This window comes from Hypomesus nipponensis, chromosome 1 (genome assembly GCF_054491055.1).
Source record: "Hypomesus nipponensis isolate SF chromosome 1, ASM5449105v1, whole genome shotgun sequence".
NCBI classification, from domain to species: Eukaryota; Metazoa; Chordata; class Actinopteri; order Osmeriformes; family Osmeridae; genus Hypomesus; species Hypomesus nipponensis.
Window position 1 is genome coordinate 392,933 of NC_140361.1, and position 27,830 is coordinate 420,762.

At 45.1% G+C, this 27,830-nt stretch overlaps 1 long non-coding RNA gene across 1 annotated transcript; it reads right to left on the reverse strand.

Moving 5' to 3' along the window:
- Nucleotides 1–20,886: 20,886 nt before the first annotated feature.
- Nucleotides 20,887–23,464, reverse strand: LOC146301771 (uncharacterized). Its single transcript, XR_014755222.1, has 3 exons — nucleotides 22,296–23,464; nucleotides 22,060–22,157; nucleotides 20,887–21,045 (listed from the first exon to the last, which is right to left on the reverse strand). It is a non-coding gene; the product is annotated as an uncharacterized LOC146301771 (long non-coding RNA).
- Between the last annotated feature and the right edge of the window lie 4,366 nt (nucleotides 23,465–27,830).

A 27,830-nucleotide genomic window follows, 5' to 3' on the forward strand; every position in this document is an offset into this window, starting at 1 on the left:
GAACTAAACCCTATCCCCTTTAAATATGAGTGGAATTCTTCCTTTGATGTTTTCCTACAGTGACATGTATGGACGTATATCCATATATTCTTGTGCCTCACTGTACCTTAAGTGGCAGAAAAAGGTCTCTGCCCACCCCTCCAGTCCCTGCTCTCTCCCCCCTCACCTCCAGCCCCTGCTCTCTCCGTCCTCACCTCCAGCCCCTGCTCTCTCCCTCCTCACCTCCATCCCCTGCTCTCTCCCTCTCTCCCTCTCTCCCTCCTCACCTCCAGTCCCTGCTCTCTCCCCCCTCACCTCCAGCCCCTGCTCTCTCCCTCTCTCCCTCCTCACCTCCAGCCCCTGCTCTCTCCCTCCTCACCTCCAGTCCCTGCTCTCTCCCTCCTCACCTCCAGCCCCTGCTCTCTCCCTCCTCACCTCCAGCCCCTGCTCTCTCCCTCCTCACCTCCAGCCCCTGCTCTCTCCCTCTCTCCCTCCTCACCTCCAGCCCCTGCTCTCTCCCTCTCTCCCTCCTCACCTCCAGCCCCTGCTCTCTCCCTCCTCACCTCCAGTCCCTGCTCTCTCCCTCTCTCCCTCCTCACCTCCAGCCCTTGCTCTCTCCCTCTCTCCCTCCTCACCTCCAGCCCTTGCTCTCTCCCTCCTTCCTGCAGTCTGGGAAGATGAGCATCGTTCTGGCAGGCTGAGAACGTCTGGTGCCCTCCCTCAGCCTCCCTCTCTATCCACACACACATGCGCACACACACACATGCGCACACGCACACACACACACGCTCAAACTTTGGTTACTTTAAAATCAGGAATCACCAGCGAGGGCTGCTGAGTGGATTATGAAGGAGGGAAGAGAAACATGGGAAACGCAATTAATAATTCATGCCGAGCCATTTGGAATATCACAAATGTCAATCTGCAGCTTTAGAGGCAGGGAGGGTAAACAGCTACAACCCATTTCTAATTAAAAGTTTAGTTTCCATGAATTAAACATGAGCAGGAAGTGTACAATATTAATGGCTCTTGGGACCCGGCCGGACAGACTCGGGGGAGATACAGGAAGGGGCGGGGTCTGGGGAGGGAGATACACGAAGGGGCGGGGTCAGGGAAGGGAGATACACGAAGGGGCGGGGTCAGGGGGATACAGGAAGGGGCAGGGTCTGGGGAGGGAGATGCAGGAAGGGGCGGGGTCTGGGGAGGGAGATGCAGGAAGGGGCGGGGTCTGGGGAGGGAGATACACGAAGGGGCGGGGTCAGGGGAGGGAGATACACGAAGGGGCGGGGTCTGGGGGATACAGGAAGGGGCGGGGTCTGGGGGATACAGGAAGGGGCGGGGTCTGGGGGATACAGGAAGGGGCGGGGTCTGGGGGATACAGGAAGGGGCGGGGTCTGGGGAGAGGCTGGAGGCTGGTTGTTGGCTGCCAGTGACGTGGTCAGCCCTCATCCTAAGAACTACAAGATGATGAAACATGCAGTAACATGTATGTATAGCTCAGAGGTACTGCAAACACATCTTTCTAGTAGAAAGCCTAACTCAAATCATTTCATATAGAGCTAATTGTTTTAGTTTCATCAGCCCTAACCGAGTGGAAAACCTAAGCCTACTAGCTAAGTGTTAACTATTTGTATGCATTGTTCTCGTATATGGCATACAGTGTGTCTTCTGTGATTGAGGTTTCACTGTTTTGATTTTGTGTGGGCTGTTTACTGTAAAGGTGAGAGGTTACTGTAAAGGTGTGAGGTTACTGTAAAGGTGAGAGGTTACTGTAAAGGTGTGAGGTTGCTGTAAAGGTGTGAGGTTGCTGTAAAGGTGTGAGGTTACTGTAAAGGTGAGAGGTTACTGTAAAGGTGAAAGATTACTGTAAAGGTGTGAGGTTGCTGTGGCGTGTGGCAGGGTGGTGCTAACTCTCATGTCTGCCCCTCAGCAAACATGGAGGTGAGTCCATATAGGTGTTTTTATTTCTCCCTCGTCTGTCTACTCGAGAGGTTTAGTGTAGCTGTTCTGTTCACATGTTCTGTCTTTTGCATTATGAATAAATATTTACAAAAATGGTGAGGAAGTTGCCATGGAAAACATATTTTCAGTTTTTCACTTCTCTCATGATCATTTGTCCTTAGATATAAATAACAGCTTCTACTCTTGCAACCTTTCATACAAGTTGACAAATAAAACAAACATGTAGACATTGAAGTTCCAAATCAGTATATTTATCAAGCCAACAATTTTCCCCTTAATTGTTTAGTAACCTTTACATGCATTCTCTAATGGATGGCATCATCTTAAGCGTAGCTGCACATGGTTTTTAATTGCCACGTGCTACTAAAGATGTTGTCAGTAATGAAACAATAGGCTCATCCTCTTCTTTATACACTAATGAATGACATTACTTCTATTTAAAACGTTTTCATTATATTGAAGCAGTGAAAATTCAAATTATTTTTTTGTAGGCATAATGGTATTCTTTCAAACGAGCAAGAAGAGTATATCATCTGTGCTGTTTCCTGGAATGTAGTTCTCCAAAAGTACACGCATGTATGATAACATTATTGATGGTCCAGGGGGAGCTGAGTGATGATTGGCCTGCTGCCATGACCACGTGGCCGTCCGGTACGTAGAACGACACAAGCTGACAGTGAAAAGCTGTGTGAGTGTTAGGAGGAGGTGCAGCGGGGAGTTCCCAAGACCCCTCTCCCCTCACGCACAGAGAGGCTCTGAAACATGTGGATATCAGAAACACACACCTGTGCAGGCAATGACCGAGCGCTGCTGAGAGGCCTGTGGCTACGACTGAGGCTCAGGCTGGGAGGCCTGTGGCTACGACTGAGGCTCAGGCTGGGAGGCCTGGGAGTGAGTGGGAGCACAGTGAAGAGAGAGAGAGAGAGAGAGAGGGAGCACATTAGAGGGAGTAAAGAGGGAAGAGGAGACTGCCAAGCCCCTCAAACAGATTTGAGGTAGAGCCAGACCTCCACATATGCCTGGATTGTTGAGCGTGGGGCTCTCCACCAGCAGTGCTCTTACTTGTGTGCCTACGGGGCCTGGAGAGCAGGGCATTTTGGAGAGCTTTACTGTGCCGTGTTCTTCTCCCAACCAGGCTCGTCTCCATCTTCACAGCACTGCACAAATGACTGGTGAAATGATCTCTCTCTTTCTGTCTCTATCTATACCTCTCTCTCTGTTCCTGCTTGTATTTATAAATGTGTGTATGAACAACACCAATTAAAATTCCGTAGTGATTAAGGTTTTGATTGTCATTCTCCACATAATTTATTAGCAAGTTATTATTGTCTGTTAATTGCCTGTTGTGCATCCTGCAAACAGTTAATTGTCGCATTGGAATTTGCAACATATGTTTTATAGATGGTGAAAATATCTCGGAGGCTCCATTAAAAGAGGGTGAAGGGAGGAGGTTGGCAGGCGAAGGCTGTGATGTAGCGGGGTAGAGGAGGGACCCTTTGGGCATGAACTGAGCCTGGCAGCCCTTAATGCAGCTGTCAGCCTCGCCGGCCCAGCGATGCACGCCATGCACATGCCATTTGCCATTCCCCTCTCACCGCCACCGCCGCCGCCCAGATTATACGGCTTTTAAATGAGCCGCAGCCATGGGGAACTCGTCCCCGGGAACGCCTGTCGCCACAGAGACATGAGCCATGATTCGCCGTACCATTAATCTCGCCTGGGAAATCTCCTCCGATTTGTCCCCTTCTAGGTGAAGCCATAACCTGCTCCCACTGTCACTCTGGAACCTGCTCTTCACCGGCCTGACAGAGCCAGAAAGCAGCCTGTCCTGAAGCCTACGCTGTCCTCAAGCTGTCCCTGACAGCTGCTGATGGGGCTCAGGCAGGGGAGCATGACTAGGATTACAACATGGATCTCATCTATAATTTGTGCCTGAGAAGGCAGAGTTGGTTCGAGGTTCGATTACAAATACTGTAAGGAGAACTTCAGGTCAGGGTAGAAAACCACTTCAACACCAGAGGTATTTGACTTGGAACAAGGAATCTGTTTGATGACAACTTATTCATGAATCCACACCCATGGCTCTACATCCACACCCAACTTGGATAGGGAGTTGATGTCAACTATAAAGCTCATTAAGTTCAACCTTTTTCTAGACGTATTGTCAAAGTAATTCTACCTGAAGCTATATGTGACTCCTAGCAGGGAAGACTTCACCTCTTCGGGTGTCGCCGCTGAAAGGGCTGTCGTCTCTGGTGGAGACACTGCTGCTGTCACCTGCCTCTTCCTATCTTCACAGGTGTGGCTGCATCACCCAGAGAGCTCATTACACTCTTCACACAGCGGAAAAAGGACGTTCTTTTGTGCTAAAATTACGTGTTTGTTTACACAAGCTGTTCCTGTCTAAGTAGAATTACTTTTCATCAATGTATGCTAAAGAAAAAGTCAAATGTTTTTGGGTAAGATGTCCAGCATTAAGGTTTCACATTGTGGAGCAGGTTTTCTCTTACTGGCTGTTGGAGCAGTTTCCCTGTGACCTACAGTAAGATCTCTTCTGGTTGTCTCCTCTCAGCCAATCACCTCACATGGTATCAATTCCTGTAGATAAAAATACCAAAATGCTCAGAACATATCTGAGGTTATCTCGACTGTACTCCCATATCTCTCTGTCACTGTCACATTAAACAGTAAGTGTAACCGCTCCTTCCCTCCTGGTATCCATCAGGCATTCAAAAATAATGACGTGGAAGTGAAGTTAGTGGGAAGCTAGCTATGCACTAACTGAAGCTGGAGGCTAGCTATGCACTAACTGAAGCTGGAGGCTAGCTATGCACTAACTGAAGCTGGAGGCTAGCTATGCACTAACTGAAGCTGGAGGCTAGCTATGCACTAACTGAAGCTGGAGGCTAGCTATGCACTAACTGAAGCTGGAGGCTAGCTATGCACTAACTGAAGCTGGAGGCTAGCTATGCACTAACTGATGCTGGAGGCTAGCTATGCACTAACTGAAGCTGGAGGCTAGCTATGCACTAACTGAAGCTGGAGGCTAGCTATGCACTAACTGAAGCTGGAGGCTAGCTATGCACTAACTGAAGCTGGAGGCTAGCTATGCACTAACTGAAGCTGGAGGCTAGCTATGCACTAACTGAAGCTGGAGGCTAGCTATGCACTAACTGAAGCTGGAAGCTAGCTATGCACTAACTGAAGCTGGAGGCTAGCTATGCACTAACTGAAGCTGGAGGCTAGCTATGCACTAACTAATGCCCCCCATGAGCTTAGTGTGACATTGGTGCTCAGTCCTGTTTGTCACCAGGGGGACACACTCAGGGAGGGTGTGTGGCTGAGCCAGTCCAGAAATACAAGGCCATCACCATTACGCTGAGTCATTTACTTTAAAAAAAGGGGGCAAGTGAAGGGGCAGTGTGTAGCCCTATGCCCTGCAGATGGGGAGTAAAGGGGCAGTGTGTAGCCCTATGCCCTGCAGATGGGGAGTAAAGGGGCAGTGTGTAGCCCTATGCCCTGCAGATGGGGAGTGAAGGGGCAGTGTGTAGCCCTATGCCCTGCAGATGGGGAGTGAAGGGGCAGTGTGTAGCCCTATGCCCTGCAGATGGGGAGTAAAGGGGCAGTGTGTAGCCCTATGCCCTGCAGATGGGGAGTAAAGGGGCAGTGTGTAGCCCTATGCCCTGCAGATGGGGAGTGAAGGGGCAGTGTGTAGCCCTATGCCCTGCAGATGGGGAGTAAAGGGGCAGTGTGTAGCCCCTATGCCCTGCAGATGGGGAGTAAAGGGGCAGTGTGTAGCCCTATGCCCTGCAGATGGGGAGTAAAGGGGCAGTGTGTAGCCCTATGCCCTGCAGATGGGGAGTGAAGTGGCAGTGTGTAGCCCTATGCCCTGCAGATGGGGAGTAAAGGGGCAGTGTGTAGCCCTATGCCCTGCAGATGGACCATGTTTCTCCTGGCCAGCAGTAGCTGCGGTGTGCCCAGAAAAAAACAGAGCTGCATTCCTGTAACATCCCTGGCCTTCCAGAGAGACATCGACATCTCTGGGACACAGCTTCTTTTGACTCCAAAACGGAGAGAAAGAAAGAAAAGAAAGCTGCAAAGAAAGATGAGAAAAGGAGGTTTTGCGGTGGCCTCCTGCATGGATCCCTCCTCTCACCGCACCATTGTCACCCAGCTCTGACTCTTTGTGCCAAAGCTGCCTTGTGGATTAAGCAGCTCTTTTTGCTTCTCCTCAAAGTCAGCTCAGCACCAGGCACCCACGTTGAGATTTATTTCCCTCTTCTTTTTCTTTAAGTTTGCAAAGCTGAAGATACTTAGAGTAGATTTATCTGCTGGTTTCGTCCTACTGTATAATTTAACAAATCCCCACAAAGGGATTTGCAACTCTACAGAGTGAGGAGTAGCACGCAGAGTGAGGGGGGGGGGGGTTTCTGCCAGAGACCGTTCTCATGGTGACCGTGACATGTTCAGGCATGATCCTCTCACACCGTCTTCATCGACAAACATGCTAACATCACGTATTAACGTGTAAGAATTGGCTCTTGATAATTGATACCAAAGTCGAGAATCTACATTTTTTAATCAAATCATATTACCAATGTTCAGAGCTATCACAGGCAGGGGGGTTATGGTTTGGTGTTAGAGCTATCACAGGCAGGGGGGTTATGGTTTGGTGTTAGAGCTATCACAGGCAGGGGGGTTATGGTTTGGTGTTAGAGCTATCACAGGCAGGGGGGTTATGGTTTGGTGTTAGAGCTATCACAGGCAGGGGGGTTATGGTTTGGTGTTAGAGCTATCACAGGCAGGGGGGTTATGGTTTGGTGTTAGAGCTATCACAGGCAGGGGGGTTATGGTTTGGTGTTAGAGCTATCACAGGCTGGGGGGTTATGGTTTGGTGTTAGAGCTATCACAGGCAGGGGGGTTATGGTTTGGTGTTAGAGCTATCACAGGCAGGGGGGTTATGGTTTGGTGTTAGAGCTATCACAGGCTGGGGGGTTATGGTTTGGTGTTAGAGCTATCACAGGCAGGGGGGTTATGGTTTGGTGTTAGAGCTATCACAGGCAGGGGGGTTATGGTTTGGTGTTAGAGCTGCCTGGTGTGAGAACACTTCTAACTGTGTGTCTTTCTGATGATGTCAACCAAAGGGTTTACCACTCAACTATGAATTATTGTATGTTCTGTGCACATGTTCAAACGCTTCTCTGCATACTTGTTCAATAAAAGCCAAAGGCGATTGAATTGATTCAAGACAAGAATGAAACTTACGTTTATGGAACGAGAGCTGAGAGTGGATCCAGCAGTTGTCGGACACTGAGGCCAAAATCACTTGAATTTGTCTGGATTAGTTTATGTGGATGAACATTCCCCCCAGCTCTATATGTAGATGCAAGCCTTAAGAACCCAGGGTGACAGAACCCCTCCACTAATCCCAGGTGAGTGAGTTAGCGCTTGGCCGGCTTCACATCTAGCTGCAGTAAATACCTGTTCGCACCTCAGAGATAAACATACACTGAGGTTTAGTGTCGCGTTCTTAGGCTTTCACCCTAATTATTTCTGTCTTGAATAAATCCATGGGCTGACGCTTTTCTTGGCTGAAGATATGATGGACCATGCTTCTGACAGGTGTGTCTGAAAACCCAGCAGGATGCCCTCACAAGCTCAGGCTGTCTCTGATCCACACCTGCTGACTCCCTGTACAGGAAGCTCACTCCCTGTACAGGAACATACATGTGATGAGTGATAACATAGTTTAATATGCTTCAAATAGATTGCTACATTACACAAAGATCTGTGAAGATGCAAAAGTTGAGGAGTTGAAGATCTTTGCAGAATGATGTAATACATGTGAAACAGACACACAAGCTGTCAGTCTCTGCAAGGTTAGTGTGTGTCAGTGACTGTCTGCAAAGTTAGTGTGTGTCAGTGACTGTCTGCAAAGTTAGTGTGTGTCAGTGACTGTCTCTGCAGTAAGTCTGTGTCAGTGTCTCTGCAGTTAGTGTGTGTCAGTGACTGTTGAAAGTTTAGACGTTTCCTTCTGGGGCCTCTTTGAAGTTCAGAGCTCAAATACTCTCATTTGTATCTCGGAAAACTGCTGCTCTTGGCAACTTTGGTGTTGTTCTGGGAGCCATAAAGCAGGTTGGGTCTGGAGACAAATTGAGAAGACGAACAGTGACACTTCTAACTCTAAATGTTTGGAAGTCCTTAGGCGAGGAGCAAGACTGGAGAAACCGGCAACATGTTAGTGTTCCTCATGGTGAAGTTCAAATAAAAGTTGTTTGTTATAGTTTGAGTCAACTCAACAAAAAAAAACATAGACTTTTCCAATTCCCAGTGCATTGCAATGTGTATTTTCTGCTTTCCCACAGGGAGCACTCTGAAGACTGGATTGGTGAAGGAGGAGAAGGAAACCAAAGGAGAAAACAGGGATAAGTATGCACACAGCGGATATAACACAGATCCCAAAGGAGCACAAAGACTCCTCTACCTCCTGAGGTTTACTACAAAAACCCAGCGGTCCAACTTTTCCTCGAGCGGAAAAAATGGCCATCCCATAATAGTTAGATGGGGCGGAGAAGCGATGGCCTTCCTGCAGAGTTCAGGACTTCAGAGACTCACCAGGTTAGCCAGATGAGCACAGCTCCCTCAGTTCTCATCCATTAAAAGTTCTTCTCCTCTCCACGTCTCTCCTCCTCCCCCTGGTCTCCTCCTCCAGCATGAGGAGCAGCAGGAACAGTCTGCTCCAGCTCCCCGCCGCTCCTCGCCGCTGGCCAGCTGCCTAATGGCAGCCGTAAAAGGAGACAGGGGGAAACAAAGTGAGAGCACTTGAGACGCTCCTCTGAGTCTCCAGGGCTCCCGCCGGGCCGCAGGAACACAGATTGTTTGCAAACACACAGCTCAGACATGCAGCTCTGCAGTGCAGGCTCAGACACAGCAGGCTCAGACACAGCAGCAGCAGCAGCAGCAGGAGCAGCAGCAGCAGCAGGAGCAGCAGGAGCAGCAGCAGGAGCAGCAGCAGCAGGAGCAGCAGGCTCAGACACAGCAGCAGCAGCAGCAGCAGGAGCAGCAGCAGCAGCAGCAGCAGGCTCAGACACAGCAGCAGCAGCAGCAGCAGCAGGAGCAGCAGCAGCAGGAGCAGCAGCAGCAGCAGCAGCAGGAGCAGCAGCAGGAACAGCAGCAGCAGGAACAGCAGCAGCAGCAGCAGCAGCAGCAGGAGCAGCAGCAGGAACAGCAGCAGCAGCAGCAGCAGCAGCAGGAGCAGCAGCAGCAGGAACAGCAGCAGCAGGAGCAGCAGCAGCAGGAGCAGCAGCAGGAGCAGCAGGAGCAGCAGGAGCAGGAGCAGGAGCAGCAGCAGGAGCAGCAGGAGCAGCAGGAGCAGGAGCAGCAGGAGCAGCAGCAGCAGGAGCAGCAGCAGGAACAGGAGCAGGAGCAGGAGCAGGAGCAGCGGGCCGGACAGGAGCGCTCACAGCCCCTCTGCTGTCTCAGCCCCCCAGCACACCGCTCTCCTCTGTAAACACCAATCACTTGGACTTGAAGGAAATTGGTCATTCTTTACAGCATCACAACAGATGTTAATAAAAATACCTGGTATTCATTTCAAAAGAGCAGCAGTGGGGAACTGTGTAACTCAGACTGTTTCACTATGAGGGTGAGAAGAGAAGCAGAGTGGTGTAGGAAACTTGTTTGTGTTTACAAAGTAAAATGTTTGATAAACACTGAAAGTAACTGTTGTGCTTCAAACCTTGAAACTTGTAGGTGTGCATGAAAACAATGCTACATCAGGTGTCTGTGATAACCCCAAGCCAACATTAATAACAAATGTAGCTGGTTTAGCACTCAATGCCCAATATATTTACATGATTTTTCATTGCAGCTGCTCACTGAAGAGAAGGCGAGTGATTGTCACCACCTGGTCAGACGTGGCGGTCTTTAATGAGGTAAACAAGAGCCTCATTATCACCTGGCTGAACAACAGCATTCAACAATGGCTCCTCATTTGATGCAGTTCTATTCAATCTTCATTCAATCAAAAACAATGTTGTCTTTATTTTGCCTCAAATTATATTTTTTGAGAAGGTGGCACGGGCAGCTGGAAGAAAAGAAGTCCTGTCAAATAAACAATCCAAGTAGAAAGGAGGTTTTGTGAGAGATGAAATGGGGCATTGGTGTTTGCTGGCTTTGATTGGAGGATTTGCTTGCCTCACTCGGTTCTGTAATTGTGGCTGACAGTGTGACTGTTCCAACAGAGGAAGGGAGAACCTGAGATTAGTGGGGTGAATGTTCAGAGAGTTCAGATGAGACAGAATTTACCGTTAAAAGAATGAGTGATGGCAGCTGTGAAGACCTGCCTCTTCATCTCAGTGTCCTGGTGCTACCGGAGGTTTGGAGGAGCTAGTGAGGGTGTTTGGATGATATCAAGTTTACCTTCTGATCCTTTCTCTAATCGTTTGTATTTCCTGTCTTGAAAGGTCCTATGCATTCGATTCTGTTCTGTTGTCTCAGTCTGGCATTGCAGCAGCGGACTAATATACTGCCTGGCCTCTCAAAATATGAAGGATTTAATTGTTAGATTAAAACCTTGAGATTTTGGATCTCCGTTGTCTGCTGGTGTTAGTGTGTGTGTGTCCAGTCTGCTGGTGTTAGTGTGTGTGTGTCCAGTGTGCTGATGTTAGTGTGTGTGTGTCCAGTCTGCTGGTGTTAGTGTGTGTGTGTCCATTGTGCTGGTGTTAGTGTGTGTGTGTGTTCAGGACACAGGGAACTGAGGCCAAAGTCAGAGGCACAACCTTTTCTCTCTGGTTTGTCCCTCTTCAGCCACTGTCCATGTTCTCATCCAGATGGATTTGAGGAGATTTTTTTGTCTTTTGAAATGCCTGATTAAAAAAAGCCCTGCTCCTTTAATCTATAATGGAGCAGACCTTATCATTATTGTTCAATAATGCACAGGGGCCTCCAGCATCAAGTATTCATAACTTATGGAATACTGTGGTTTCCGTTGACCTGCCGTGAACAGACCTGTGAGCTGCAGACTACAAAGGGCGGGGAGGGCTGCCTGCAGGTGACCAAGCAGCAATCTGTGTGGATGTGTGTGTGTGGATGTGTGGATGTGTGGATGTGTGTGTGTTTTATTGACAAAAGGCCACTGTAATATTGGAGGGAACATGCCCATAAGGGCTACTGAAAAGCAGTATTTTAAAATCAGGTTTTGCTGCAGTCTCTCTGTCCTGCAGTTTTTTTACAGTTCGTCATGTTTATACGGGAAGAAATTGAGAGGTGCGTTTATTCAAACTCAGAGATCAACATCCGTTCGTCTTGTACGTGATTGACAGGGTAGGTGATTCACTGATTATGAATATTCTCTGATTGGACAGTTTGAGTCGTGTTGTGTTCTCTGATTGGAGATTTGCAGATGGAGCAGATATTTACCAACTGCCCTTTTCAGCGCTTCTTTTTCAACATTATACACTAATTTGTTGTTTGAGTTGTTATTGTTGCACTATAGGTGAACTGTGGGATTGTTGTAGTACTGTAAACTGTTGTATTATTTTCATTAATATTAGCTGAGATGTGTTTACTTTGCAATGCGGCTAGTAAATCCAGACCGTCCCTTGACCACTGAAGTATTGTAGAACTTCTGATTCTTGATCTGATCCTGTACTTTCTTATGCACATTTTGTTCATCTCTTTGGATAAAAGCGTCTGCTAAATGAATTCAATATAACATGTATTGTGGATGAGTGTACAGTGCTGTACAGACAGCACTCTGGGATTTCTTTTGAATTTTAAATAAGAATTTGCTTTGTAAAGCACCATGCAAGCAATCATGTCAGCAGTGTGTTCCGGGTACAGCTGGGAGGTGAGGAAGTGCCCCTTCCTTCGTTGAAAATCAAACTCCAACCTGAGGGAGAACTGTGCTGTTCATTTTTATAATTCAACAGCGCAACAGTCACATCCTGATGACTTCCTCACATCAAGAAAATCCATTATTTACCCAGTTTTTCTATCCGTTATCCACCTCTGTAATCACCTAAAGACGTCCACAGGGCAGGCCCCTCCCTGTGCCTGTAGTGAGAGCAGCATCTGAAGCTATGAGGTGTTACGCTAACGAGCAGGACAAACTCACCCAGGACTATGCTTGAGTTGTGTGAAAATGTGTTCCAGAAGTGATGATGTCAGAAGGGACAGCAGGTGAAAAGGGGCTGAGAGGAACTCCATTTTTGTAAAATGTTGAAGGTGGTTCTTGGTGTGGTTTGAACATCAAACACCAGTCAGTTCATAGTTTGGATAATAAAGAACCCTAACCTGAATTCCAGAAACATTGTTGTTGCTGTGGTGGATTCATTATTGTTGCTGTGGTGGAAACGTTGTTGCTGTGGTGGATTCATTGTGTAGATTATTCTGTAATATAAAACTACAACTGCAGCAGGTACAACTGGAAACAGACATGATGCATATAAGTCTCAGTTGTCTCAGTTTAGTACCGGGCTGCAAAGAAGATATACTGCACCCCTGATTAAGTTCATCTAACGCCTTGGTTACCAGTCACACTAACTGATGCTATGGTTACCAGTCACACTAACGGATGTTATGGTTACCAGCCACACTAACTGATGTTATGGTTACCAGTCACACTAACTGATGCTATGGTTACCAGCCACACTAACTGATGCTTTGGTTACCAGCCACACTAACTGATGTTATGGTTACCAGTCACACTAACTGATGCTATGGTTACCAGCCACACTAACGGATGCTTTGGTTACCAGCCACACTAACTGATGTTATGGTTACCAGCCACACTAACTGATGTTATGGTTACCAGCCACACTAACGGATGCTTTGGTTACCAGCCACACTAACTGATGTTATGGTTACCAGCCACACTAACTGATGTTATGGTTACCAGCCACACTAACTGATGTTATGGTTACCAGCCACACTAACTGATGCTTTGGTTACCAGCCACACTAACTGATGCTTTGGTTACCAGTCACACTAACTGATGCTATGTTTACCAGCCACACTAACTGATGCTTTGGTTACCAGCCACACTAACTGTCAGTAAACCAAATGAAAATTGAAACACAAGTTAACAAACAGTTGGCCACGTTTCATTTTGTGTGCTGTAAACATCCCATATAAAAATCTATTTGTTGGATGCCTTGTAAATTGAAAGCTTAAAGATGGTTGCCTAGCAACTGAGGCCCAGTTGCCAACCGAAGTATTACTGCCAATTATGGGGTGGGCAGTGGAAGTGGTGTGTCCTTTTTCTCTGCGACTGGGATGTCAATTTCCCCGAAAAAATAGACCTTGAGAAGATCTAACACTACCACTGCCTCAGCCAGCACAATGAAAGCAGCAAAACACAATAATGACGATAAAAGAAACATGAAAGAATAACTAAAAGAATAACTGAAAGAAGTGAAAGAATAACTCTCATTTTAGCAAAATATCGAACATCAAAGGAGCTGACCTTTGTTGTCTTCTTCTGCCCCTTGTGTATTTCCTGCTTCCTGTCCATGATCAAGCATCTGCATCGCAGATTATCAAGAGCTGACATTTACTGTGTTAGACCCTTTATATGAAAGTCTAGCACGAAAACAGGCATGTATTGTGTAAGAAAAACAAACCGCCACAAACCATTCTGGAGTTAATGTTTAGCAGATTAGATTGACCAGACATATCTCATAGCCTCACCTAGCTGGAAGGGCTTGGTCTAGAGCACTGATGAAAACTAATGTTGTAATTCTGCTCAGATATTGCACCTGACAATTAGATTTAGTTGTCTTATATGGGGGCAAAGCTCTTGTTGGGTAACTAAGTTTACTTGGATATTATTGCTTTACTTTCTGCCCTGGTGGACGACTTCTCTGCTGCTAATCATCTCCTGCAGACTAAGGGGGCTTAGCAGCAACGACTGTGTTGCAAACTCCAGGCCTGGGCCTTTTACTGAGCATGGGCTGCATACACCAAGGTGACACGGATATAACGATGACACCAAGGTGACACGGATATAACGAAGACACCCAAATATACTGAAGTGGCTATCGCATCATTAGAACTGGATTACTGAACAGTGTTTTAGGAGACTTGATGGCCCAAAACTGAATCTTGACATGTGTTTTCCTGCAGCAAAGACAGCAGTGTTGTTACTTGGGAATCTAAGATTTGAATAACCAATACAACAACTCCCAGACATGCTAATTAGGTTATAGTTTTCAACTAATCTCATTAAAACAACCTCGAGTCTTTGAACCGTGGTTGGAATTTTCTCCGTAATTATTTGCAAGGACCTGTTGCGTTTCCTTTCAGATAAACCCACAAACCGGGATGCCTGTCTCATACCTCGACTTTTGAAGTGTAACTTTGAGGACTGGAGACAACCTCTCCCTTGAACTGTCTCAACCTCACTGCATCGCGGCTCTGAGGGACAGTCAGGAAATACAGGTCTGAAGGCTGCTCTTTCGACAGCCCCTTCCCTCAACACACACTGAGGTGGCAGCCAGGTGTTCCCAAGTCAAACACTCTTTTAATCTCCGTGGCAGTCGTGTTCTTGGGTGCGTGCCGCTCCAGCCCTGGCACGCAAAGAGCTGTTTTAATCATGCCTGGGATGTGTGACGTGGTGGGCCAGGGCCCAGGGACAGGGTGTCATGTGAATGTCTTCAAAGGCGCGGTGCAGAATGGCGGGTTAATGTTGCGATAACGAGACTTCTCATTATACTGCCAAGACCTGTGTCCCTGCTCTTAGACTCAACAAAGGAGCCCTCCCAGAGCTGCTGGAACTCACTGAGAACCAGCCAGATTTGAGTCATTAGATGAGGGTCCTGAGAGACTGCAGGCTGGTCCTGGGGGACTGCAGGCTGGTCCTGGGAGACTGAGAGACTGCAGGCTGGTCCTGGGAGACTGAGAGACTGCAGGCTGGTCCTGGGAGACTGCAGGCTGGTCCTGGGAGACTGCAGGCTGGTCCTGGGAGACTGCAGGCTGGTCCAGGGAGACTGAGAGACTGCAGGCTGGTCCAGGGAGACTGAGAGACTGCAGGCTGGTCCTGGGAGACTGCAGGCTGGTCCAGGGAGACTGCAGGCTGGTCCTGGGAGACAGAGACTGCAGGCTGGTCCTGGGAGACTGAGAGACTGCAGACTGGGGACACGGGGACAGGACAGCCTTGTCACAAGGGGGAGATGGAAAGGGCAGGCGACTGTGGTGTGGCGTCCGAACAAGGAGGAAACAAGAAGTCTTGCTGGGATTGTTTTTCTATTATTAGATATCCAACAACTCATTAGTGTATATTTTACAATGCAAGCAACACCTGAAGGTGATTTAACACAACATTAAAGATATCCAACCAGGTTGGAACAGACACACTTTTTCAAATCCATTCATTTCTTTCTGGGAGAGGATAGAGCCCCTCTGTTGTAGACTGAGCCTTTGTTGATCATCCATCTGAACCACAGTTGAACCAGGAGTTCAAACCTAAACGTGTTATCTTAGCCCAGCGGTCTGGTTCCAAGTTCATAACAGAGGAAAGAGAATGAGGTTAATGCATCTTGAGATGAAATTCCTTTCAGCAGGATGTTTAAACGATTTTCTAGCATTTCTGGAAATTAGGGTGCAAATGTAAGAAGGCTTCTGCTGATTTACTGCCAAACTAGCAATCTGCTAAATACACAGCAGGATTGGAGCTCAATTGGTCTTTTGTATGAAGGCTAATAACAGGATAAATATCTATATTGTTGCACGTTTATTTTCACTGGCTCTGACGTGGTTTAAACCCAGTTCAAATATCCAAGATAAATTCCTGTTGTTAATATGAAAAGGAATATGGGTTTACGAGCTCCACTAGCTGTGCAAAGTTGCACCTGACCTTTGAGAGCTAGCTTTCATTTGAAAGGAATCTCCTCTTCTTTTAATTCTGTAGACGTTGATTTCCAAATCTTCTTCCTTTTGTTCACTGGAAGAAGAAAACACTTCCAGCAGACCTGGGAGGTCACACAGCATCTGAATACCACACTCCTGTCAGCCTTTTCAAATATTGTTTTCCAAAGCCAAAGGTCACTCCAAGTGGCTTGCTAATGGAAACATGCTGAATGAAATTCATGCACAGACCTGAAAGTTCTTTTCAGTTATTTCATTTCACAAGTATTTTTATCCTCCATCTCACTGCTCATGTGGTGTCCTCACTTTCTCTTTACCCAGAGAATCAACACTGTGTCTGAGTGCCATCCATGCTGGACCCACCTGAGGGCAGGACATGATGAGACGTCACCCTGGTGAGCTATGTCAATCCCATCCTCCTGAGACACATCCAGGGAGATGCATGACTTACTGTACACAGTTTTGTTATTCACATTTGACACCTGAGTTACAGCGGTAGCAGAAAATGACCAAAACTGAAACAAACGTCGCTTGTTTCTCTAATCTACTTATCAAATGGTGATTGTTCATACAGTCCTACTTTTTCTCCTTTTTCATACAGTTGTGCATTCACACTCATCCAGCAGCTTCCCTCGAGGGAGCTAAACAACACAGTATCTCAGACACGAGGCCTCTCAGTATCTCAGACACGAGGCCTCTCAGTATCTCAGACACGAGGCCTCTCAGTATCTCAGACACGAGGCCTCTCAGTATCTCAGACACGAGGCCTCTCAGTATCTCAGACACGAGGCCTCTCAGTATCTCAGACACGAGGCCTCTCAGTATCTCAGACACGAGGCCTCTCAGTATCTCAGACACGAGGCCTCTCAGTATCTCAGACACAAGGCCTCTCAGTATCTCAGACACAAGGCCTCTCAGTATCTCAGACACGAGGCCTCTCAGTATCTCAGACACGAGGCCTGCACCATTACCTTACATCAGCGCTGCAGCACATCGATCATGTCTTCAAAACAAATGTCCTGTCTTTCAGTTCCAAACACAATGATTATGGAGCAGGCGTGGGAGATGATTACTCTATAGACTCTGTACGCTATAGACTCTGTACGCTATACACTCTGAAAGCAGTAGACAACATGGGGCTGCAGAGGGCCTTGGGCACAAACAGCTTTCGCTAAGTGGCCCAGCACCCTGGAGAAGCAGGCTGCTACTCAAACACCCCCACACCACATACCCTCTCAAAGCTTCTCTCTCTGTACAATACATGCGCATGGAAAGCAAGAATAATACTCAATGTGAGGCATGGCCAGCAGCACCGGAACAGGCTGTACATCTCTGTACGTTGTGATGTGGATGGAGAACGAGGTTAGAGCCTTTAGTTTACCGGCTTAGAGCAACATCTCCCCCCCCCCACCCACCCACAGCAGTCACACAAACATCTTGCTTCAGATGTAGAGCGTGAAGCAAGGAAAACACTGATATCATTTTTACCCCAATTTCTTTTTTAAATTAACATTACTTGATGAGCTGTCATCTTCCAGAAGTATTTTTGTTCTGGAAACTTGTAAAAGTGTTAATGTGTAGGCTTCTTCAAATGATCTAACCTGCCCTCCTCTATAGTACATAACGGAGCTGTACAGTTACAGATGAATGGAAAAAGACTTGGTGTGAAGTGTGTGTGAGTAGGTGGAACACAGCTCTCCTCCTGAACACAGCTCTCCTCTGAACACAGCTCTCCTCTGAACACAGCTCTCCTCTGAACACAGCTCTCCTCTGAACACAGCTCTCCTGAACACAGCTCTCCTCTGAACACTGCTCTCCTCTGAACACAGCTCTCCTCTGAACACAGCTCTCCTCTGAACACAGCTCTCTCCGGGACAGGTGCCTTGCAGCCATGTACTAGACATGGAGAGGGAAGACAAATAAATGGAGGTGATGAGAACGAGACACAACATAATGAAGCGATTCTATTAAAAAGCCATCTGAACGTTAATAAAAGTAATGATTTGATTATAACATCCAGCCCTGGACCCAGAGGCACAGGTTCAAGTGCTTTTTATTTTTATGCTGCTCCATCAAAGAGTAAAATGAAAAAGAGCGGAAGAGAGGAAAAGAAACCATAAAAACTATTGCCACATTTTTCTATTTCTGCGTTAATGGGATTTAGTCCCTGTTTCTGATGTGGCCAGGACAAAAGCATTATTAGTTGTTGGAAGCGATGGGGAGATGGGATAATACACACGCACCACTAACTCAACTCACATGTTCCTCCTGCTCTCTCTCTCTCCTGCTCGCTCTCTCTCCTGCTCTCTCTCCTGCTCTCTCCTGCTCTCTCTCTCTCTCTCTCTCTCTCTCTCTCTCTCTCTCTCTCTCTCTCTCCTGCTCTCTCTCCTGCTCTCTCTCCTGCTCTCTCTCCTGCTCTCTCTCTCTCTCCTGCTCTCTCTCTCTCTCCTGCTCTCTCTCTCTCTCCTGCTCTCTCTCCTGCTCTCTCTCCTGCTCTCTCTCCTGCTCTCTCTCCTGCTCTCTCTCCTGTTCTCTCTCCTGCTCTCTCTCTCTCCTGCTCTCTCTCTCTCTCTCCTGCTCTCTCTCTCTCGTGCTCTCTCTCTCTCTCTCTCTCTCTCTCCTGCTCTCTCTCTCTCCTGCTCTCTCTCCTGCTCTCTCTCCTGCTCTTGTGTCCAGCATGTTACATGTACATACAATTTGTATTTTAAATTAAAAACAAAAAAATGTCATACACGGTCATTTTCATTATTCACCTGTAAAGCTTGGAAGATCAAACATATTTTAAAGGTAAATTTTCTTGAATCTCTCTCACACACACACACACACACACACACACACACACACACACACACACACACACACACACACACTCTTCCGACCCTCCAGAAATTGAAAGCCAACCCTAAGCTTGGCAGCCCTGCTACTCACACACACTCCAGTGTGTGAGAGAATAAGAGTTCTAAAGAGCCAGAAAATGATATGTATAAGCCTGATAAACTTAACCATGAAATGTCAAAAAACTTTCTCCCATTCCATTTGCCATGCTGTGGGATGCAGAATCCATTACTCTGCTGCCTGCCAGGGGGGCGACTGTGGTGGAATGAGTGGCACGGTCACGACTTTAACCAGACCCCAGGCTGTCAAGCATTTACATCCACTGTCCCCACAGGACATTACAGGGGATGTGGGTGTCACTTAGCCCAGTGACACCCGTGACAGATGCCCACGGAGACTCTCCTGTCGCAGGATGTGGAGAGGAGCAGGGGAGCCTCGAAGGGCTGGAGTGATGGACAATTACAGGCTGACTGTGGTGTGTGTGTGTGTGTGTGTGTGTAAGTCAGTCTGCACCGATGAGCCATTTCTGTCCCTCTGTGGTCTGGTCAAGTCAAGGTAATGGACACTGATTCGGGAAGTGAGATGTGATGGACAACAAAAAGTTGGATTGTTATGGCAGGAAGGGTATGGTTCTGAGCATGACTCAAATCTTATGTAACTTTTATTTATTTATTTTTAAGTTTGAGTTTTTCCCTCTTTCATATTAAATAACAATGAAATATCCCTCATTCAAAAGACACACTTCACTTTTCAATCTCTTTGTATGGAGTCAGCAAGACTCTAACATTTGCTGTCTGAAAGGTTTGACTTGTTTGGGAAAGATGTTTTCACATAAGCGTGGAAGTGATTGGCAGACCCATTACCATTGGCTTGTAAGGTGGGAAGAACAAAACAATCATCATAGTAATAAAGAGTGGTTGGTTGCGTGGCTAAAACTCTTTCATGGTCTGCTTGTCAACTAATATTGCTGCAATAAAAAGTTGGCATAGAAAACGTTTCAATGACAGTCAAAACCACAACTCCACTTCATTATTCAGTCCTACAAGGTCTTGAAAAGTGTGTTTTTGTGCTGTAATGACTACAGGTATGTTTACAGAGAGCCTGATGATAGAGTGGCTACCATGGGTGACACATCAAATGTTTTGATAATGGAACTCTAAAATTTGAGTTGGATTAGCATGAAGCATCCAGTCAGACCCGATATATACAGAAGAGATGTTGGTTACATCTGTGCAGAGCAGAGAAGCTTGAACAGCAATACAATACAATTGCAGGTGTTGTGTATTTGAAAGTAAAGTTGAAGGTTTTTGCATAACCAATATCAAATTGGAAATTGAAATATGTACCACCTTGATTAAAAGTATATAAGTATAACTGCAGTAAGTGAAGTTAAAATAAACAATTTATACAAGGTTCAACAGAGATACATTTATATACAATGAAAACGGCAGTCTTTACAAAAATGACATGTTATTTTTAAAGCCTTTTATGCATCGTACGTCATCACACCTTCTGGTTGTTAAACACTGAATGTGATCTGCAAACTTCAATCTTTATCAAGTTCTTAATCAAGTTAATAAAGATCTGACTGAACAGTCCTGGCAGTCTCTGTGCTCTGCAGCAGGCATAAACATGGCTATTTTGTTCATACAAGTCTATAAAATACATCCATTGATTTGGTCTGGGAAAGCCAGGAACCTTTGGAATCAGCAGAGCTAAACTAACAACAATTTCCCATCCTTTTTCGGCAGGTTTTTTCTGTCTGGTAACATTTAGAAATTCACTCTGTTGGAGATAATATCACTTGGATGAGGGAATTGCACAACCATTAAATTGGATTCAGTCACATTACTCGCTGTATTTTTTAAGTTGGTTATTTATCATCTGGATTTCAGGCTGTGCCTACAATGGCCCCACTAAGAGGTTGGAACTTTTCTCAGCAGAAATGTATGAACAAGTGTGCTTCCTGGAAACAGGATTTTTGCAATCCTCTGCTATGGGACTTTTTGAAAGGCTCTCGACATAATAAAATAGTTGATGGAATAATAATGTATTCATTTTGCAGATGATTTTATCTATAGCAATGTAAAGCACAAGGGTAATTGAACCTGCAACCACTTGATCTGAATGCAAATATTTCAATACCACTGAAACCCTTCCGGCTCAATAAAACAAAATTTAGAGCTGCAGTCTAACTATGATATTGTTCTATCTTTCTACATAAATTTGATGAAAGATGTGTGCTAATCCTCCATGGGATTCTTTTTTTTATTTGGTAACATTTAGGTAAATGTGGGGTTAGATGTGCAAGTGGGCTGGGTAGCATGCCAGGATAGATGTCCAAGCTGAGATGAATGCAACATGGCGGTGTGACACAGCAGCAATCCTGGCTGTGCTTCCAATCTTCCATGTAAGAAAAGACACAGTAATTACATGAGGGTTCTCATTTAATGTAGAATTGATTCGGCGGTGTAACTTCAGGTCATCCTTGAACTAGATACTTAAAAATGAATAGAAGAACAGTGCCTTAAGTGAATTTAAAAATGCAGGAATAATTACACATATACTGCAAACTAATTAAGAAGCTCTGAACTCCTTGCCCCTCATTCCATTCTCTGTGTGATTAGGAATCATATTTCATATGTCCCAAAAGTCATTATTAATTTCTCCATTGCAAATGTACTGTGAACTGCAGCCCTTTTCTAGTGGAGACAAAAATGGACCTGTGACATCAGAAGAGAAAAAAGGTTACTATTTCAAAGTCTGCCTCTATATTTAATAGTAGAAAAAGTCTGGCAAGAAGTATGGGTATTTTTATAATTCAATGGTCATAATTTATTCCTGCTGTACTATGACTGTTTTTTTCACTGAGATTTTAGCGTTCTTCGGACGGCAACAGGGAGCAAGAGTTAGATTAAGAAAAGGGTTTAAACATTTTCATGTTGGTTCTAATCAGTTCAACCACATCAGAGTGACAGTTATTTGGTCTGATTGTAATTCAAGGTTAGCGGTTTCAAGTGATTGTCTTCAATTGAAATGATAAATACAATGTGATAAATGCACAATATATACCTGAATAAATTAAGAACACATTTTGAAGAATAAAAATGTTGGTCAATACAATTATGACTTGTAATATTATAGAAATATGAATAACACAAGAAAAAATAATTAACTGAATATTTTTTACAATATCACAAAAATAATACACAGCCTAGATGCAGTTTTCTGCAGACATTCTTTTGTGCAGGTTTCATTCATGGGTAGTGTGGAGATCACACACTCCAGCTGGAACGTTTTCCAGATTCATTCAGCCAACTCCTTGTCTGAGTACGCTCTCAGGAGCCTTTCATGGTTAGAAAAGACAGGAAACAGAAAGACACATTTGCTGTAACTGAGGGCGTGAGACAAACAAACCGGTGCTGTAGTCTGGAGATCTCGGCCTCTGAGCGCCTCAATCAGCACCATTAGCACACTTATTCCACCCCTGTGCAGCTGAGACTGTGTCGCCACAACTGGTAATGAAAACGACACAAAAGAACAACAGAAATATCAGCGGTAACGTCTCCCACAGTGACACACAACAGCAGCTGTGAGTGTGTGAGCGTATGTGTGTGAGCAGGGCAGGTGCTGCAGGACCTGGAAGAACACACCGGGATGCAGCCAGGAGGAATCACAAGGGTTGTCTCTGTTGTCTCTGTCATCGATGTTCATAATCATCTCTGAAATGCTGCTATCAAGGTTCAGCCGGAGGCTCACAGGACCAAGAGGACACACACATATGAACATGTTAATAAAGTGAAGTGTTCCAATCATTTAAATACATGAGGAGGTGAAGCAGTTGGCAGGTGGCTGGCTGGAGACACATTCTGTGAATAAGGAGGGATCAACCGATCCAATACATAGGGTTAGACAAACATAATAAGTGCTGAATCAAAAAGGATAAAGTGTATATACATACAATCAAGAATATATTAGTGAGTAAAAATGCTAAATTGTAACCATTATTGGAATAGCAAGAAACGTTTTATTTAATTTTTTAAAGGTTGAAAATGACAAATCTTCAAGAAGTTCCTAAAAAAAATATTTTCACTCCTGTGTCATTAGTTACACAGAACGTACACAGAACTTCGTTTTCTATTAAATATAGCTATATGCATTAGCTATGTTGGATGCTGTCGTCCTCTCCTACTCTTTCCTCAATGCCGAACAAATCTATCTCTTTCTCGCCCTGACCCTGTCTTTATGCTTGAGCAGCACTGGTTGAAGCCTGAAAATATTGTTAACAATTTATGCATATATGCAGGAAGCAACACTAGTGCTAGCGTTAAATAACTTTTTAGCTGGTCGGCTCCATGACGACGGGTAAGTAGGGCTTGTGAGACTGCTCACCAAAAGAACGATGGGGAACCCACTTGTCTAGCAGATTAAGACATGTTCATAGGTACCTAGCGAAAAGTAACCTAAACTTTCCTAGACTTAGCTACGGTACTAATGCTGAAGGCTCGCTGATATCGCATAGCATCATTGCTAATGTGTGCTGACACTGTGACTCTGTGTATGTGAGAGAAACGTGAGTGACAGTGAGAAGGAGGGAGAGCAAGGAAAGGAAATGCAGCTGAACGAATATGCTGCGTGTTTTAGATAGCGTAAAAACATTTTTTATAATGAAGCGCAATATTTGGCAGCCGGTGTTGATTCTGTGGTGTGTGATATATCGTTTTTAATTGTTGCTTGTTTTTCTACAGGTACACTTGCACTTATAGCGGTTCATGTTGTTTAATTGTAACTTGTTTGACTATATGTTCTTATGGTTCTTCCCTTTGGCACTTATTTTGGTTGTTCACAATATGTGCTTCATGTTTTGGCTACTCTCAATGTTTTTGGGGCTATCTTGTTGTTATTATTAGTTACCTATGCACTTTGTAAAGCTCTCTCTTGGAAGTCGCTTTGGATAAAAGTGTCTGCTAAATGAATAAATGTAAATATCAAGTTTTGACGTCCAATTATGTCAGGTTATCCTCCCTCATTGATATGTCGCTGGGGCCCAACAGATCAACTTTTGAGGCTTTTAATCCAGTCAGGTGGCTGAGCGGTTAGGGAATTGCGCAACTAATCTGAAGGTCGCCAGTTTGATTCCCGGCCGAGCCAAATTACGTTGTGTCTTTGGCAAGGCACTTCACCCTACTTGCCTAGGTGGAATGTCCCTGTACTTACTGTAAGTCGCTCTGGATAAGAGCGTCTGCTAAATGACTAAATGTAATGTAATCCACTCGAAGCAGAACCACAAGGCCAGTATGAAGTGTCTTTATAGCCAATATGTTGTACGTTAGCTAACTACTGAGTCTTCCAGCCTGAAATATTTAGCCTACATGAATATTTACATGGACACAACATTCGGATTCTGTTTCTTTCAACCCATTCTATTCTCTCTTTCGACTCACTGAGCCATTAAGCAGGTCTGTGTGGTGACGGGGCAGGTCCATCAATAAGCCCATCAGAGAGGAACATGAAAGGCTTCCTGGTCTCCTGGCTCAGGTCATCAGAGCGACATCAAACACCAGGCCGTTAAGACCTGACTGGTCGTCCTAACGTTCTAGCAGGGTAATAGCAGGGACGGGTCAGGCTGCCTTTCATGTTGGCAAAATAACGGCCACGATGTCTGTCCTATTACCCACCCACGCATGGCTCTTTAAACTTCTGGAACAGGGGTTTCATTCTACAGGAGGGTGCTTGGTATCGGTCATTGGTGCTGTTTGTTTATTTAAGACACTTGCTGTGTTGCTGTTGCCTTATAGAAATGATTAAGTGGATGGTGATGGTGACTCTGAACAAGCGAGTCCTGATTCCTGGTCCACATTCTGTTAAACTTAAATCCTTACCTAAACCTTTTATGCGTTAAACTATGACATTGCTTTGCTGTGACACCCAAAAAGACTGAATCTGTTGTTGAATCCAAGTACAGGGTCCAGGCAGCTGAAGACGGGCAGTTCTGCATTGGATGGGAACCACTATGTTGTCTAACACCATATTCAGTACCAAGCTCTCCAGCTGTGTTATCATTTCAAGGTTGAACCTTACAGGAAGGAGAACATGCCTGCTTCCTCTGAAGTCAAAAAGTCATTGTGTAGGCATTGCAGCCTTTTTCCATTACTGCATTTTAATTAGCAACACATTCTTGAAGATCCTCATTTTAATGAACAAAACTGTGTTTCAGCCGTGCCTATCGGACCACAAATCACCTCCCGTCTGACAGTAGAAAAGAAATGTAATTAAAAAGATATCACAAGGCTGTCAGTCTACAATCAGCTTTTCAATTACATTTCTTTTTAGATTTAAACTACTCAATCAGCAATACCCTGACACTGTTCAAACATCCTTACAGGGTGACACTGTCTTTGGCAGCTCATTTCAACACTTGCCTGATGTGAGCATAGGTTTGATGAATGAGAATGCTGAAACAGGATATGCAAGAATAATAATTTGAACAAAGATAATACTGACACAACTTAGATAATTGCTGAACAAAATCTATAGATGTATCGTATAGATGTTTAGCATAGATGTATATTATAGAGTCCAGATAAGAACAGGACCCTGGGCCTCATTCTCGAACGCAGTTAAGACGAATTTAAGAATAAATTTCTTCTGAATTGGATTTAGGAAAATATTTGGCATTCATGAAAGTTTTCTCATCTGGGATTTGTTCTGAAGTTCAGAAGACTTTCCAAACTCGAAATAGCTGTCGGCCAGAGTTGTCTCAAATGCCATTCCTTAAAAAACCACAAGGATCAAAGGAATCGCATTTAAGAAAATTCCGTGTTTGAAGAGTTAATGAAGTTATAAGAAATCATTGGTGATTGCGTTCACATCAACTCTACAGACTATTGCAAGCCGTTTCATAATTTAGCCAATGCATTCTTGATATTCAAAATTCAAATTCTTGATATCAAGAATTGCATTTTGTATATCAAGAGTTAGAATTTTGCATATCAAGAATTCATTGGTTACGTAAATGATAAAACGGCTTGCCATAACAGACATCCTCGGATTTAAATAATTCTAATAATTAACCTTGCTTAGTGTGCACACTGTTAGATCCAGTGGAGAACAATTCCACTGCTCATCTTACTGGTATGATGTTGCACCGATGTACCTGTGCACCGGTTGCTTTTCGCTTGGACATAACTTGCGTTCCTGTTGCTTTCCTAATTGTGTCGATTAGGAAAATGTTAGAGAATGAGGCCCCCTGTGTCTAACACACAGCTCACTGGTTCATGTTGGGATCCAGTAGAAAGACAGATGAAACCAACAATGATCATAAAGTCAATTCAGTCTGTCTGCTGGAGTCCTTTATACCATGACTTGTGTGTATTTCATGAGGTCCCAGTGGTAAAGGACTTGTCTAAATCCATCCCTTCTCATTCAGCACTGGAAATTCCATGAAACAGAAGGTCTGAGAAACAAGTCTGTTTTGAAGTTTACTCTGAGACCTTCTTGTGTGCTGTCTGTTGGAAAGGTTTAACATGAATAATCTCCTGGATGTTGGAGATGCATGATGACTCAGCAGGAAGATAGAAGGAGGGAGAACACAGGCTCTGTGCCTAAGCCACAATCTCAGAATCAGAGTCAGGAAATCGGAGAGTCAGGAAATCGGAGAGTCAGGAAATCGGAGAGTCAGGAAATCGGAGAGTCAGGAAATCGGAGAGTCAGGAAATCGGAGAGTCAGGAAATCGGAGAGTCAGGAAATCGGAGAGTCAGGAAATCGGAGAGTCAGGAAATCGGAGAGTCAGGAAATCGAAGAATCAGGAAATCGGAGAATCAGGAAATCAGACCATTCAAGAATCAAGGAATCACAATACAAGCATCAAACAATCTGTACTCTGCAGACGATCTGCTAATTATCTGCAGCCTGCATTAGAAATATGGTGTAGAGTGTATAACTCTTTCACTTCTAATTGTCTGGTCAGATTCTCTAATGCCAGACGGTGCCAATCAGAGAGGATATGTCTGATGGTGTTTATACAGTTATTCAGTGTTGCTGCATGAGCTGGTTTCATCCCTTAGTAGTCTGACGGTCAGTAGTTTATGAAATATCTATTAACAACAAGCAGACCAGCCCTGGACAGGTTTTCAAGTCAGCTTTAAAACCAGACAAAGAATGATGCTTATTAACAGAAATCCATAGGAAAGTGCATCAATTTGTCGAAAGAGCCAAAACACACTTTGTACAACAACGATTTGTTAAGGACAAGAGGCACCTGCAGTGACATCTTACTATAACATTTCCATAAAAGTAAGATGAGAGAGAGAGAGAAACAGAGAGAGAGACAGAGAGACACACAAAGACATAGAGACACACAAAGACAGAGAGACACACAAAGACAGAGAGACGCAGAGAGACGCAGAGAGACGCAGAGAGACGCAGAGAGACGCAGAGAGACACAGAGAGACACAGAGAGACACAGAGAGACAGAGAGAGGAAACCCTGGAATCAAAGTGTCTGCCTGGAAGCTGGGTCCCTCTCTTGTAGACGGCTTGATTCACAGAGCAGCAGCCTTTTTGCACGAAGGAGTCTCATTTCAGGGCCGACTAATTTCTCCATTATAGGTGCACAGTTATCCCAGTGTGACCAGGAATGCAGATATGGGAATCAAAAAAGGCAACAAAATAACGAAGCCCTTATTACTGAGGGGGAGGGGGAAAGAGGTTGCAGGGTGGAATAAAGGATATTCTCTGAAGGTTCTCTATTCTTAATTGCTCTCTCAGACTACCAGTGAGGACTTTGAGGGGTAGATTAGTCTCCTCAAGGACATTAGTTGTGGACGCCCCCCCCCTCTCTCTCTCTCTCTCTCCCTTCTCTCTCTCTCTCTCTCTTCTCTCTCTCTCTCTCTCTCTCTCTCTCTCTCTCTCTCTCTCTCTCTCTCTCTCTCTCTCTCTCTCTCTCTCTTCCTTACACACGCCATCATGTTTCTCCTGGAGGCACCACAGTCTTCTGCCTTTAATCATTCTGTTTTCATTCTCGATCAAGACTTAATATATGAATGTACATTTTTTTTGTGAAATGGTAAATTGAGTATTTGGTTTGCAGTTTGATTTGTGAAATTCGATTTAACATCTAAAATTGTGTTGAGCAAATCTTGGTAATCTCATTGAAGGAGAGATACAATGTGCCATAATGCAAAAAT